We start from the raw sequence: 13,269 nt of genomic DNA, 5'->3' as shown, positions 1-13,269 counted from the left end.
CACCATCATCTTCACCCAATATTACAGCTTAAACTTTTTGAGCATTTAATGTGATCAAGGCATCGTCTCAAAGTGTCTCATACCCCATCGTGACCTGGAAGTACTGCAGCTATAACTCCACTGAGGGATGGAGGCTCAGAGGTGCAGGCACCCTTGTCCAAGGTCATAGAGATGCACAGAGTTCTATAGACCTTGGGGGTTTTTTTGTGTGTGCAGTAGAAGCGTTATTCATAGCAAAGCCCTTTGACCATCCCTGTATTTATGCTAATGAGACGACTCCTAGGGGACCCCTGGGAAGCAAACACCTGGTTAGGAGGTTTCAGCCCCACCTCGCCTCATCCTTACCTCCAGAGAAGGGAGAGGGGCTGGCACTTGAGCTCAGTCCCAATGCCCAGTGAGTTCATCAATCACGCCTCGGTAAGAAACGCTAAACTGTGGTTTGGAGGAGCTTGAGTTGGTGAACACCTTCGTGCACCAGGAGGGTGGTGCACCCCAGTTCCACAGAGGCTCTGATGCTGGGGACCCTGCTCGACCTCCCTCTTCATCTTGGCTGTTCATTTCTATCCCTTATAATCAACTGTCATTGTAAGGAAAACGCTTTCCCGAATTCTGTGAGTCCTCGTTCCTGGACCTGCAGGCAGGTCGTGGGCACCCCTGAACTGGCTGTCAGCCGGGCAGAGGATCGGGCAGCCCGGGGACCCTGTGGCAGCTGGCGTCTGAAGCCGGGTCAGTCCTGTGGGACCAAGCTGTTAGCTGGTGGGGCCTGCCCTGACTCCAGGCGGTTACTGTCACAACTGGATGGAACCGTGGGATACCCACTTGGCGTCAGAGAATTGGAGAACTGGTTGGTTGTTTCAGAAAGACCACAGTGCCACCCACTGAACCTCATCCTCCCGGGGGGTGGGGAGTGCAGTGGGGGGCTCACGAGCATCAGGAGCTCAGCACGGTTCCTTCTGCATCTGCAGCTGCAGCTCCCAGCCTCCGGGTTTAGCCCCTGAAACCTCTCTGCACCTTCGGTGAGTTAATAAATCAGATGCCCACTGGCTTTCATGTTCGGATGAACATGGCCTTCATGTGATGGGTGTCAGTTTCAGGGCCCAACACCAAGGTCACCTTGATACCCTGTGACAGAGCAAGGACCAGACGTCCCACCTTGGAACTGGGACACGGTCCCTCTTCCTCTGTCTTCCAACTTTCCGCAGGACGTGCAGAAAATCAAGTCACCAGGAGGCTTTCGTGACTCGCTGTAGGTAGGACACACAGTGAACGTGGTTTCCAGCTGTTTCACCCCCTCCGCACTCCACACCGGACCTTTTCCCAGCAGGCAGGATAACTGACCCGAGTGTCCCCACTCTGCCCCACCCACCGAAGGTCGTGAATCATAGGCCTGTTCTCTGAAGACTGAGAGCTGAGGCCAGGTGGGGAGGGAGGCAGTTTCAGAAGGGCCCACAGCCGTCAGCGGCTTGCGTGTCGGAGAGGAGTCACCGGGCCCTGCCGGTGCTGAGCGTGGAGGGCAGCCGAGTCTCAGTCACCAGCTCCCCCCTCTCCCAGAACCGGCTCCTTCAGCAGGGTCCACGGCAGTGGGTGGGAGGCCTCTTCGGAGCCTCCTCGCTGATGGGAGGGGGGGGAGGAGGGAGGGGTGCGGAGGAGGCCTAGAGAGCCGCCACCGAGCAAGGCTGATGACAGGAGACTCCATCCATCTTGCGTGCAGAGCCAAATGTGGTGCCGGCTCAATAGGTAATCAAGCATGGTCACACTGTGGCTAGACAAGGAGGGACACTGCAGACCGGCGCCAGGGCAGGCCTAACCCCCCCTTCCCCCCGTGCGTGGTCGCAGGCGCCTCGGGCTCTGCAGCTCAGCCTGGCCGGTGGCGACCCCACCTTCGTCCTTGCGGGCCCCCAAAGAGATTGCTTTGCTTGGTGTGTGTGCTAGACGAAGGGGGGGACCGAGGCCCATGTCACGCTGTGAAGATGTGTCCTGGCACTTCCCCTAGGTCAGCAGGCTTCCCGGGGCGTGGCGCCCATTCAGCCCTGTCTCCAGGTTTTTGGCACCTTTGGCCACGCCCCCCACACACAGCCGCTGGGCTCTTGGTGGCAAGGAGAGCAGTTGTCATTACTGGAAATAGCCAGAACGGGAAAGTCTTTAGTATAAACGGTTAAACACACATTATTAAAATTTGAGTTCTAGCCCTGGCTGGTGTGGCTCAGTGCGTTCAATGCCGGCCTGCAAACCAAAGGGCCCCTGGTTCGATTCCCAGTCGGGCCACATGTCTGGGTTGGGGGCCAGGTCCTATGTAGGGGGGCGCACCGGAGGCAACCACACACTGATGTTTCTCTCTCTCTTTTTCTCCCTCCCTTCCCCTCTCTCTGAGAATAAATAAACAAAATCTTTTAAAAAACTGAGTTCTAGATATTCCAGGACAGCCATTGGTAAGGGGCTGGGAGCACACAGAGACCTAAGCCTGGCCCTTCTCACAGCGCTGATGGCAACTAGGCTGGTGGACGAGTGCTCACATGCAAAAACACCTTAGTGGAACACAGGGTTTCCTGGCCCAGGGCCGACTGGGGACACAGGCAGCGGCGTCTCCCTGCCCACCAGGCTCAGGCATGGGCTGTGTGAACGGCAGGACCGCCTCCTGCACCCATGCCCGTGGGCATTCAGCTTTCCTTCCAGTGGGGTTTATCTGGGCCTCGTGCCCTGTACGACCAGAGGGAAGGACAGCTGATGATGGAGGCGGTGCTGAGTTGTGGTGAGAGGAGCACGGGATTTTGCCAGAAAGACCTGGCTTTCAGTCCCAGCTGTGTCCGCCTCAGCCACTGAGCTTCCCGTTATCCAAAAAATGGGGTAGTCTCTCCCACTTGGCAGAATTCTCATGAGAGAAAAGGTCAATAGATTCTTGGGAAGTTGTAGTTGCTACTGAGATGAACCTGGGTCCTTCTAAATTTAAAATAAAAACTACCTGGAAGGGGTCAATTGCCAGCTACTCGCCCGGCATACGTTTCTGAGGTTCTGAGCTCCTTGGAGCAGGTTGTGGCTTTGAGGGTGTGGGTGCCTCTGCAGAAGAGAAAAGGCTTTCGGAGGAAAGGCGAAGGGCATCCTGCTCTGATCTGCGCGACTCTGTCTGCACGCTAATGCCAGCGCTCCGGCCGCAGCATGCTGAGCAGGGGTCCGGGCCGAAGAACTCTGCAATGCCACGGCTGGCCTGCCACGAGGCCGGACTACAGCAGTGTCACTTTCCCGACGGGAAAAATGCACCAAGCTTTCGGGAAATGCCGGGGCGTGGTCAGCCACCCACAGTGTGAGAGCCAGAGGTGGGGGTGGAGAGGACCCGGCCCCTGGACGGCCCAGGACGGGATGAGCTTTCAGGCAACGTGGCTGCCACATGCAGGACGGATGGTCGCCACAACACTTCACACCCTCATACGTCGGGCCCGTTCCTGCTTGCTCTCTGCGCTCACTGGCCAGGTGGAAGCTTAGGAAGCCCAGATGCATCCGTTTCACAAGGTCCAGGGTGGAAAACCAGCACCCTTTGTCACAGAAGGGTGGCAAAGGGAATTCTCTGTGAGGCCTCCGTCTGAGCCGTAAACGTCATGGAGAGAGAGTCCCGAGCTGCGTGAACTCCGATAGACCAAAACCACGGTGAGGTGAACGAGGTGAACGAGGTGAAAACGGGAAACGAGTAACGAGGTCTAAGGAGATAGGCAAGCCGGCACTGACACGGAATGAGATTAAACCTAAAACACTATTTATCAGTTTTACTTGTAGGTCTGCAATTCACATTTCTCCCACAGCGAAGCCATAGTAAGAGCAGTAGATTAAATAAATAAATAAATCATCAAGGCTAATGGAAGAACGTGACGATTGTCCTTTATCGCTCATAAAGGCCCATGTTTCTGCTCGGTGGCAGCAGAACCAGTGATGTAAATATTGACAAGCTGAGCACATTATAAACTGTCATATATTGCTACCACCGTGAAGTCATTACAACAGAAACATAAAGCCTTTCTTATTTTAGCTATTAATATTCATCAAATGTTAATGAAAATACCTAACAAATAATTATGAAAAACACATTGCTTCAGTAATAAAGATGAAAGAGATGGTAATTGTTGTGAATATTTAATCTGTAAAATAAAGAACCTCCACCATTAATAAGACTTAATTATGTCATTAAATATTTAATTTTACTTGCACTACTAAATTTTATTTTCATTTTGCATATTTTGAGTGGAAAAAGCCTCATAATAAGATTTGTAGTTTCAGCAGCATCAGATGCCAAAGCATCTAAGTTTGACTTACTGTCTTCATCAAGCTGGTACATCATCATTTTGTTTATCATTAAGTGAAATCAACAACCCGCCTGACGGTTTACAAGTTATGCTTTATCCAAAGAGTTTAATAATTGATTCTAGGCTATACCCACAAAAGTAATGTTTTCTAATAGTGAAGAAGAGTATTTGCTTTCCCGTCACATTTTTTCCAGCGCACATCACACAACTTCCCCCCTTTCTGCTCTCTGCACAGGGGGCTGCAGTTCTGAGTCCGCCTTAGCTTGCGGTAGAAGCAGCCCACCCCTTTCTCACCTAGATCCACCCAAATCCTCAGAGTCGATCCCATCACTTATAACTCGTGTTTCTGGATCAATCTCATTGCACAAGGTTGAGATACTGAGGATAAGCTGGGTTTCTGGACTGTGGAGGGGCTCTCGACCCCTGCCATCACCTTGGCACACAGTGCGAGCCCCATTGCAGGGGTCCCGCGCAGGGCTGCCTGCATCACAGGCTCTGGGTGCAGCTACGCACATACACACAGGACAAGGACACAGCTGGCACTGCTCACAAGAGTCAGATGTGTGCATCGGTCCCCACTTTCCTTGATGATATCACATGGGTAAAGTGGGAAATCAGCTGTGAAGCATTTACACCAAAGAAATTGGCAAACGCTGCCCACCATGGCTCCACCCTGCCCCAGAGAGGCAGCTATTAGATGTTACCAGCCCACCACTGCGCATGCTTGCAGGGCTCAGGACACGGCTCAGGACACGGGCAGCACATGACGCCCCACCGCTCTCCCACCACCTCCCTCTGCACCCCTCACTGCCTGGGGGTGGGGGTGGGCACAGACACTGTGGCTGCCAGCAGGCCAGGGCACCACCCTGACTCCAAATAACCTCGGGCAGGTGCAGCTGTCTGTCCCTCGGATATGGGCCTGCTGACCAGCTCCTTCCTGGTCGGCGCTTGGCTATTCCTTGCTAACTAGGCCGTGGAGGGCTCTCTGTTGTGAGAGGAAGGCCCTCCTCTGGCGTAATTGCCACGGTCTCTCCATTTGGCTCTGAGTGCCAGGAAGGAAGCTGGACGAGGGTCCAGGGACCAACTGTCCCAGTTGGCCCAGGAGTGAAGGCTTTCCTGGAATCTGGGGCCAACTGGTACTAAAACCAAAGATGGTCCCCGATAGCCGGATGGTTAGTGACCCTGGGGGCCTCTCCTGTCAGTATTCTCTGTGAGACTCAGAATAGTGCAGACAAGATGTCGGCTGGCAAATCACCTGGAGGACAGAGAGGTCTGCTCGAGAAGGCGTGTTCCTTCTCTGACATCTGGAAACAAGAGGAAAGGCGTGGAGAAACCAGAGCCCCAAGGAGAAACATGCATTGTTTCCGTCCCTGGGCGTGCGTGAGGGGTCTGAAGCTCAGTCCTGCCTCCGTTTAGGAGCTCAGTTACCCAAAGTCCAGGGCTGTGGGCCCGTGCGATTGCGGGTCTGGCCCTTTTCCTGCCTGCGGGCTTGGGCAGGCTTGTCGCTGGTCCAGGCTGTAAGTCCGGTCAACAGCTCCTGGTCACCAGAAACACGCTCGGCTCAGTTTCTCTTCCCACTTGCCTTGGGAGCTGGGGCACATCTGGTGGGTCCAGGGGGCAGTAGGCCAGCCAGTGGGAGCATCCGTCTGTCCCCAGCAGACACACAGGCGCGTCCTCACGAGGACACGCTGATCCTCTGCAGATGCGAGTCGGGGCACATGCCAAACTTTCAACGGTAGAAGAACCAGCGGCAACCAGAACAACAGCAGAGGAGCGTTCCTGCCTCGTCACGCTTGCACGCGTCTAGAGTGGAGCCGTTTTTTGCGATCTACCACTTTCCCACCTCGGAGGCGAGGCAGGGGGTCAGGCAGGCCCCAGGGCTGCTTGTCCGACGGTGTTGTTGGGGGCTCTGCTCACTCGGGGGACTGAGGCCCAGCCCGAACCTGGTCTTGTGGGTCAGCAAGAGGCTGCCGGACTGTGTCTGGGGATTCAGAGGCTGAGAGAGTGGCCCCGGGCCGGATCGCGGCCACTTTGCCTTAGTCCTCCCGCATGTTCCCACCTTTTAAGGGTCTGCTCAGGGACCACCCTCCACACGGCCCTCCCGGCCTCCCAGCTGAGTCAGGGCTCTTCTCGGGCCTCCTCGCGCTCTGTGCAGACCCGCTGTTGCCCGCACTCCTGTTGGTACAGCTGGTCCTTCTCCTCCTCTAGACCCGGGCTGTCCCAGCATCTCTGTGTTGAGAGCAGTGCTCTGCACACAGTGGGTGCTCCATAAATGCCCGCTGAGTGCTTTGAGTGAATGTGTCTGTCATGTGCCAGGCACAGCGTAGGCAGTTTATTTTTTAACCCTAAAATAAGCAACTGTGTGATCTAAGAGCAGTCCCATTTCACAACTGAGGAAAAGTCAGAAAGGTTCGGAAGCTGTCTCAGAGCGGGCAGCTGTGTGGCTGGACCTGGCTCTGTCTAATTTCACTGCTCCAGGGACTGTGGCTGCTCAGCGGAAACTCTTCATCTTCATCACAGGCCAGTCACTGTTCAAGGCAAAGAGGAACATTGAGACCGACCATCTGCTCCGTGTGTGTGTGTGTGTGTGTGTGTGTGTGCGATTGCTTCCACGGTGACGTGGGCAACTGGTTAGAATCAGCATGTGAGCCCGACAGACCTGTGTTCTGGTCCTGCTTTGTATCTCTCACGTCCTTGATGGAAACTTCCAGCGCCGTGCTGCCTGACGCAGCTGCCGTCAGACACACGCGACTGCAGGCCCTGAAGGTGAGCCACTGAGATGTATTCTCCGTGTAAAACACACAACAGCTTTCAAAGACTTAGTAGGAAAAAAGGATACAAAATATCAAATGGTCGTATTTTGTATATATTGGGGTGCTATCAGTTGCATTGAAATCCATGTGGTCTGTTTCTCTTCTAACTGGCCGCAGGACAACTGTGAGTGACGTCTGTGGCTCACACCGCATTCTGTCGGCACGCACAGATGTCCGCGTCTGTGAGCCCCGGATGAAAGACGAACGACTTGTTAAACCCTCCTCGGGCTGGGCAAAGGCTTTCATCTCATTAATACCCACACTGAGCTCAGTGAAGCCGGCTAGGTGTGAGTGCAGCTCGGGCCTCTGTCCTTGTGCGGGCCCTGCCGGGCGCGGGCACTGGCTGAGATCACACGTCTGGTCCAGGGGACCTGGAGCTCTTGGCGCTCAGTAATGTCTCTGCCTCAAACAGCACTATGACTTCTTTCTTGAGCAAAGTGCTTCGTCATTCCTCTCTGGGAGGAGGGTAGGTGATGACCAACCAAAAAAAATGACCTGCTCTCCAAGGTCGTTCCCGAAAGCCATGGCCAAACCCTGCGGGGCATGCAGTCTCCTGCGTATTCCGCCCCCCCTGAGCAACCTGAAAATGCTTTTTCTGCCTAGGGTGTGAGCTGCAGGACAGCAGGTTCCAGGGCCAGGCTGGTGCGGGAAGGATTACAGCCTCCCCAGGATGGCAGCATTCAGCTTCTCTGGGCTCAGTCACTTTCTCTCCTTGCAGGAGAGGAGAAGTGCCTCGTATTCCTCTTTGATGGTTGAAGTGTTATGTGCCTTTTCCTCTTTCCTCTTTATATACAGCCCTCTCCTTTCTCTGAGCTTCCTTTACACTCGTTTCCATAGTAACCACCTCTATTGTATCCCTGACTGTGAAGAGAAATCTTGCAGATGTGAGTAGGGATCCAACACCTTCCAGCAGCTATTTTGATTCTCAGGCTCCTTATCTCCCTGCACTAATTTTCTTGTCCTTTCTTCCCCCTCCAGCTGCCCCTTCCTCCAAGTACCCCCAAGCCCTTGAGGATGGCTCTGTCTCCTCCGCATGAGCCTGGGGCTGAGCAGGGAGGAGGGTAGTGCGGGGGGCCCGGAGGCAGAAGTCTCAGGTCTCATTACAAATCTTAATTCTTCAGGTGGCTTCCACACAATGTGCTGAATGCAAAAGCTGGGGCGGGGGTGGAATCAAAGCCCCAGAGCCCGGAGCTGCAGGGCCAGGCTGTCCAGTCGCCAGGAGAGGAGCATCTCCAGCTCATGGCCTGCAGCCCGCAGCATTCAGCAGTGCCTCCCACCTCTGCCCCGGCTTCAGGAAAAGCTCATGACCACACCTGCGCCTGTGGTGGTGTTTAGTGACTCTCCTTATTGGTGAGAACATGCAACATACACCAGGGCTTTGAACACCCCCAATAACCGAATCCCGCTCCCCCCACCAGGGCCAGGCTCAGCTGCCCGTCCACGGGGGAGCAACGGGAATGGGGCACCCGTGGCCACCTCCCGAAATTGTTTGAGGGGTTCTTTGCGCCCCGTTTTTCCTTGGAATTGAGCATGATTTTACTGATGAAATGAGCCTGACAGCCTGATCATAATAAACATCCAACTGAAGAGAAGCTCGTCCTTTCCTGGGGTTATTTATTCACCTAAAGCAAAGCCGGGCTATTTTTAGCATATGATGTCAGCGGGTTGTTTGCATTCTTGGAAATTGGCAGGAAGCCACCGCTCACATGATCTATGAAATCACTGATAAATGCTTCTTTTCACCAAAAGAAAAACAGCTTAATAAACGCAGCCCTCTTCTGCTTTCATCTTCCTCCGACGCCCTCCTCCGCCGCCCTTCCTCCCGGCGGCCCTGGCCCTCCCCTCCTCCCGCCCCTTCCGCGTCTGGGATTTGTCTTTCACGGCAGAGCCTGTGAAGTGGAAATGAGTTGCTGGGTATCACAGATCAAAATGAGGCTGTTGGGATGCTCAGGATGGTTTTTTCCTCTCCCGGAGCCTGGCAGGCTGCCAAGGCGCTAGTGAGTCAGACACACACGCACAAAAAGGCGAATCTATATGGCAGTGGCTTTATGGGGCCCCGTGTTGATGGCAGGCTCCAGCTCGGGGCTGCTGCTTTGCAGGCGAAGATGGGAAAGAGATAGTGATTCAGGACTGCCATTAAGGGTGAGAGCAGCCCCTGTGCAGATTGTGTGAATAAACGAAGCGCAGAGAAGAGCCGAATGAAGCTCCGGATTTGCCACACTGTGTCCGCCTCGAGGCCCACGGAGTTCAGGCTCCTGATTGGCTTGGCGGTTAATACCTGGTGCTTGGAGCAGATCTGTCTGCTTTTTCTCCGTCTTCCCATCATGCACCCTGTCCACGATCCCAAGCTGTGGGAGGGTTAGGTGGGGTGGTGCCAGTGGAATTAAATTAATTCTCGCCCTTCTGTGGAGATCAGTTTATGTGGCCTGGAGCCCAAGATTTAATTACCCTTATCTTAGCTCCTGTAAAAAGGAACACCGTTATGGGTCACAGGTGCACCCAGTCCCTCTCCCGATCCACTGTAACATCGCGCTCACTCAGTGGCCCCCAGCAGAAGCCAGTTAGTCTTCCTGGCCTGGCCGTTCCCCGCGGGGCCTGTTTATATTTCTTTGTCCTCAGCTGCGTCCCCGTGCCCCCTGTTCGGACACTGGAAGGCGTTGTGAGAACCAGAGAAAGGTTCGTTTTCGGCCCTTTGTTACTTTGGGTACCTTGGTGGCGTTCCCTTCCATCAGATGTTCTGTCGGGCCGTCCTGGCTGGTGACAGCCATCACAGGTGTGTGGGCAGCTTGGAGAGTTTCAAAAGCACCACGTGGCACTGGCCACCCCCGGCCTCTGTCGCACAGCCACAGGTGCTCCATGCCCCACTGTGACGCTCATGGAGGTGGGAGGAAAAACGGCAGGGACAGAGGAGAGACTGGGAGCAAGCCACAGCTGCGATCTTCGTGCAGCTGCCTCGGTTCCTCCCTGAGTGAGCACTAGGTGAAGGCAGCGGCAGAGCACAGAGGCCCAACAGTATTCAGTTGTGCTCAGCTGGATGGACCACGGCAGGAAGGACAAAGGGCAGGTGGGAAAGCGTGTCCACAGCCCTATGTCCCGCCAAGAACGAGCTGGGGCTTGTTCGCCTGGAAGTGCCCTGCCTGGCCTTGAACCAGCCGGTCAGCCCTTCTGAAGCCCCATGGGGCTGTGTGGGGGTCTCTGACCTACTCCAGGCGGTCACTGGGTCCTGGTTTGGCTGAGCCCCGGGAAGGAGCTGCAGGGCCCACAGCTCCAGGGGCTGGAGATGGCTCCCTGACCCCAGGGAACTGATAAGCTCAGTGAGGAGCAAGGTATAGTACAGATGCTCCTCCACTTACAATGGGGTCGTGTCCCAACAAGCCCATGGCAAATCAAAAACGCACTAAATGCACCTACAGAACGTCAAAGCCTAGCCCAGCCCACCTTACACGTGCTAGAACCTTCACACCAGCCCACAGTGGGGTAAGGTCATCTGACCCAGCAAACACGCCCAGGGTGTCCGACCTGCGGCCCATGGGCCGCGTGAGGCCCAGGGCGGCTGTGAGTGCGGCCCACCATAAAATCGTACATTTACTTAAAACACGATGAGATGTTTTGGTGATTACATGTCACAATGTGTGGAATGTGTGGCCTAAGATGATTCTCCTTCTTCCAGTGCAGCCCAGAGACGCCGGAAGTCCGCACACCCCTGCATCTGTCGGTGACCGTCGTGACCGATGCCCAGCATCACGAGTGGGCACCGTGGGCACACACGCCACTAGCCCAGGGAGAGATGGACATTCAAAATTTCGAGTACGGTGTCCCCTGCATGCGTACCAGTTTTGCACCAGCACACAGCCGAATCTGTAGTTGAATCACTGCGTACGAAGCAGTCCGGCCATTGGCAGGAAGAAGGACCAGGTGCCGGGCAGTGTGGCCTCCAGGTAAGTGCAGACAGGTGATGCAGGGACGTGTCCATGGCAGATTTGCAGGTCAGGGAGGGTCGTCCCTTCCTGCCGCTGAACGAGGTACAGCTGCGTCCACAGATGGTCCACGGGCCTCTGTCCTTCCCAGCACCGCCACACCGGCCGCGCCAGCCTGGAGGGCCTTTTCCCGTTGCCTCCACATGAGCTCACTCAGGCTCCCCTGAGAGGGATTCCATACTCAGCTGGACCCTGCCTCATCTTCACTGTCCTCACCCATCCTGGATTCAGACCCTCCGACTTTTGGGGTTTGCCTAAAACCACCCCAACTGACTCATGCAGTGAGGGGGGGATAAGACATTCTAACAAGGGCTTGAGTGATGGGGCTGCCCCGCACGAGGCTCTTCAGACAGCAGCCCACTGTTTCTGCCGGAGCCGGGGAGGTGCGGTGGATTCTTCGAATGTGCTTATTTGGTGGCTTGCGGAGTTCCTTAGCCTGCTGGTCAGTTTTGAGGGCTGCTGCTTCGGAGCTACACGGGGCCTTGGTGCGTGTCTATTACAGATGCATTAGCCACATGCGTGACCCATCTTCCTCTTCATTGCACGCGGTGGGGGTGATGGAAACGTGTTGTTTCAAAACCCCAAGCAAATTACAGCAAGGAATCAGTGTAGAATCACCATCCTCTCCTCAAAGTTCTCTTCTAAAAGGCAGGCGGCAGCGCCCAGGATGAGTGCTGGCCTGTCAGACAAGCCCGTTCAAGCTTGCGATTCCACTGTCATTTGCCTGGCGGGCTGACGATAACGAGTCCGAATAAAAAATCTGCCAGGTGTGGTGCCACCAAGAAACCTCCACGGGGGCACCTCGGGGCCAGCGCCGCCCCTGCTCTGCTCTCCTCGGGGATGGCGGCAGCGGGCTCCTTTTGACCCACAAGTCACATGACCTTGGATTTCAGCACCAGAGAGACCCGGAACCTAAAGGCCGCAAAGTGCCACGTCTGTGAGTCCCGAGGAAAGGGCAGGGCGCACAGAGGTGACAGGGAAAGCCTTGACTTTGCACAGAGCAGGTCGAGACAGCCCCAGCACAGACAGGTTGGCAGCAGTCCTGGGATTCACTGAGGCGGTGGCAGGGGCCTGGAGACTCATCTAGAAAGAAAATAACGAGCCTCCTTCTCCCTGGTGCCCACGGTCCTCCCGTTTGTGCTGTTTCTGGGCCCTCGGCTGCCCGGGGAGTTGGGGCGGGGAGAGGGTGTGCCCCTGTGCAGCGGGGAGCTGCGCAGGCCCAAGAGAAATGAGGCAAATCTGTCGACTGCGAGTGACCGACAGCCCACACCACTGGAGCCAGCGCTCGGGCTACGGGGTGGGGGGGTTATGGCGTTTTAAGGCTGCTGAGCTGTGTCACGGCTCTTGGGGAAGATGGTGGGTGGGGGGGCAGCCGCTTTCTGGGCTGTGCCCTCACTCCCAGGGATGAGGCAGGCGGCTTCCAGAACCCCACCTGCCGGGGGACCGGGAGATTCAACACCCTTGGAGGTAAGAGGTCACACCATATACTACAGGTTCAGATTTTGCTGTTTCAGCTCACATTGATTGCGCTACCTGAGGTTACCTCTTTCTTTAACTGCCCCTGAACATCCTGACAGGTAGGTCAACAACTCCAGCTTACGGGCAAGGCCACTGAATCCCACAAAGGTTAACTGATGTGCCCCAGTTCACACGCCTAGGCAGTGGCTGAGCCAGGAGTCAAGTCCAGGGGCTTCTGCAGAAGGCATTCATTCACCTGGCTGCTTCAGAGGTGGCGGCTCCCACACACCTGGGGGTGTCCTGTGGCCACTTTCACCTCCATGGTGTCACGCCTCCAGGTACAGATTTCCCCCATCTTTCTGGTCTTTATGTCCCACCACCCATTTGCTCACAAATAAACCAGATTTTAAAGCAGCTGCAAATACCTGACAACCATAAAACCTGATTTGCGTTTTGTTTAAAATACCCAAAATAAAACAGGCGGTGCAGGTGAGGGTTCCTCAGGGCTCCCCCGCCTTTTGCTCAATAGGCCTCGCCACCCACGGTGACAGTCGTTGTTCCTGTGGTCACCCTCGTCATCACTGCCGAGTTCGCGCCTGCGCACTGCTCGTGACAACGGACTGAGTGGAGCTCACCAGGACCTGGGCCCCGCCCTCGCTGCCTGTCCTCCAGGTGGCTCACAGCAGCCTCCTGCACGCAGAGCACCCCCCGGGGAGTCCCCCCCGGAGACCT

This window comes from Artibeus jamaicensis, unplaced genomic scaffold (assembly GCF_021234435.1).
Source record: "Artibeus jamaicensis isolate MK-2021 breed Jamaican fruit bat unplaced genomic scaffold, CSHL_Jam_final contig_473, whole genome shotgun sequence".
NCBI lineage: Eukaryota > Metazoa > Chordata > Mammalia > Chiroptera > Phyllostomidae > Artibeus > Artibeus jamaicensis.
The sequence above is the reverse complement of the archived record's forward strand: the minus strand, read 5'-3'. Positions refer to the sequence as shown.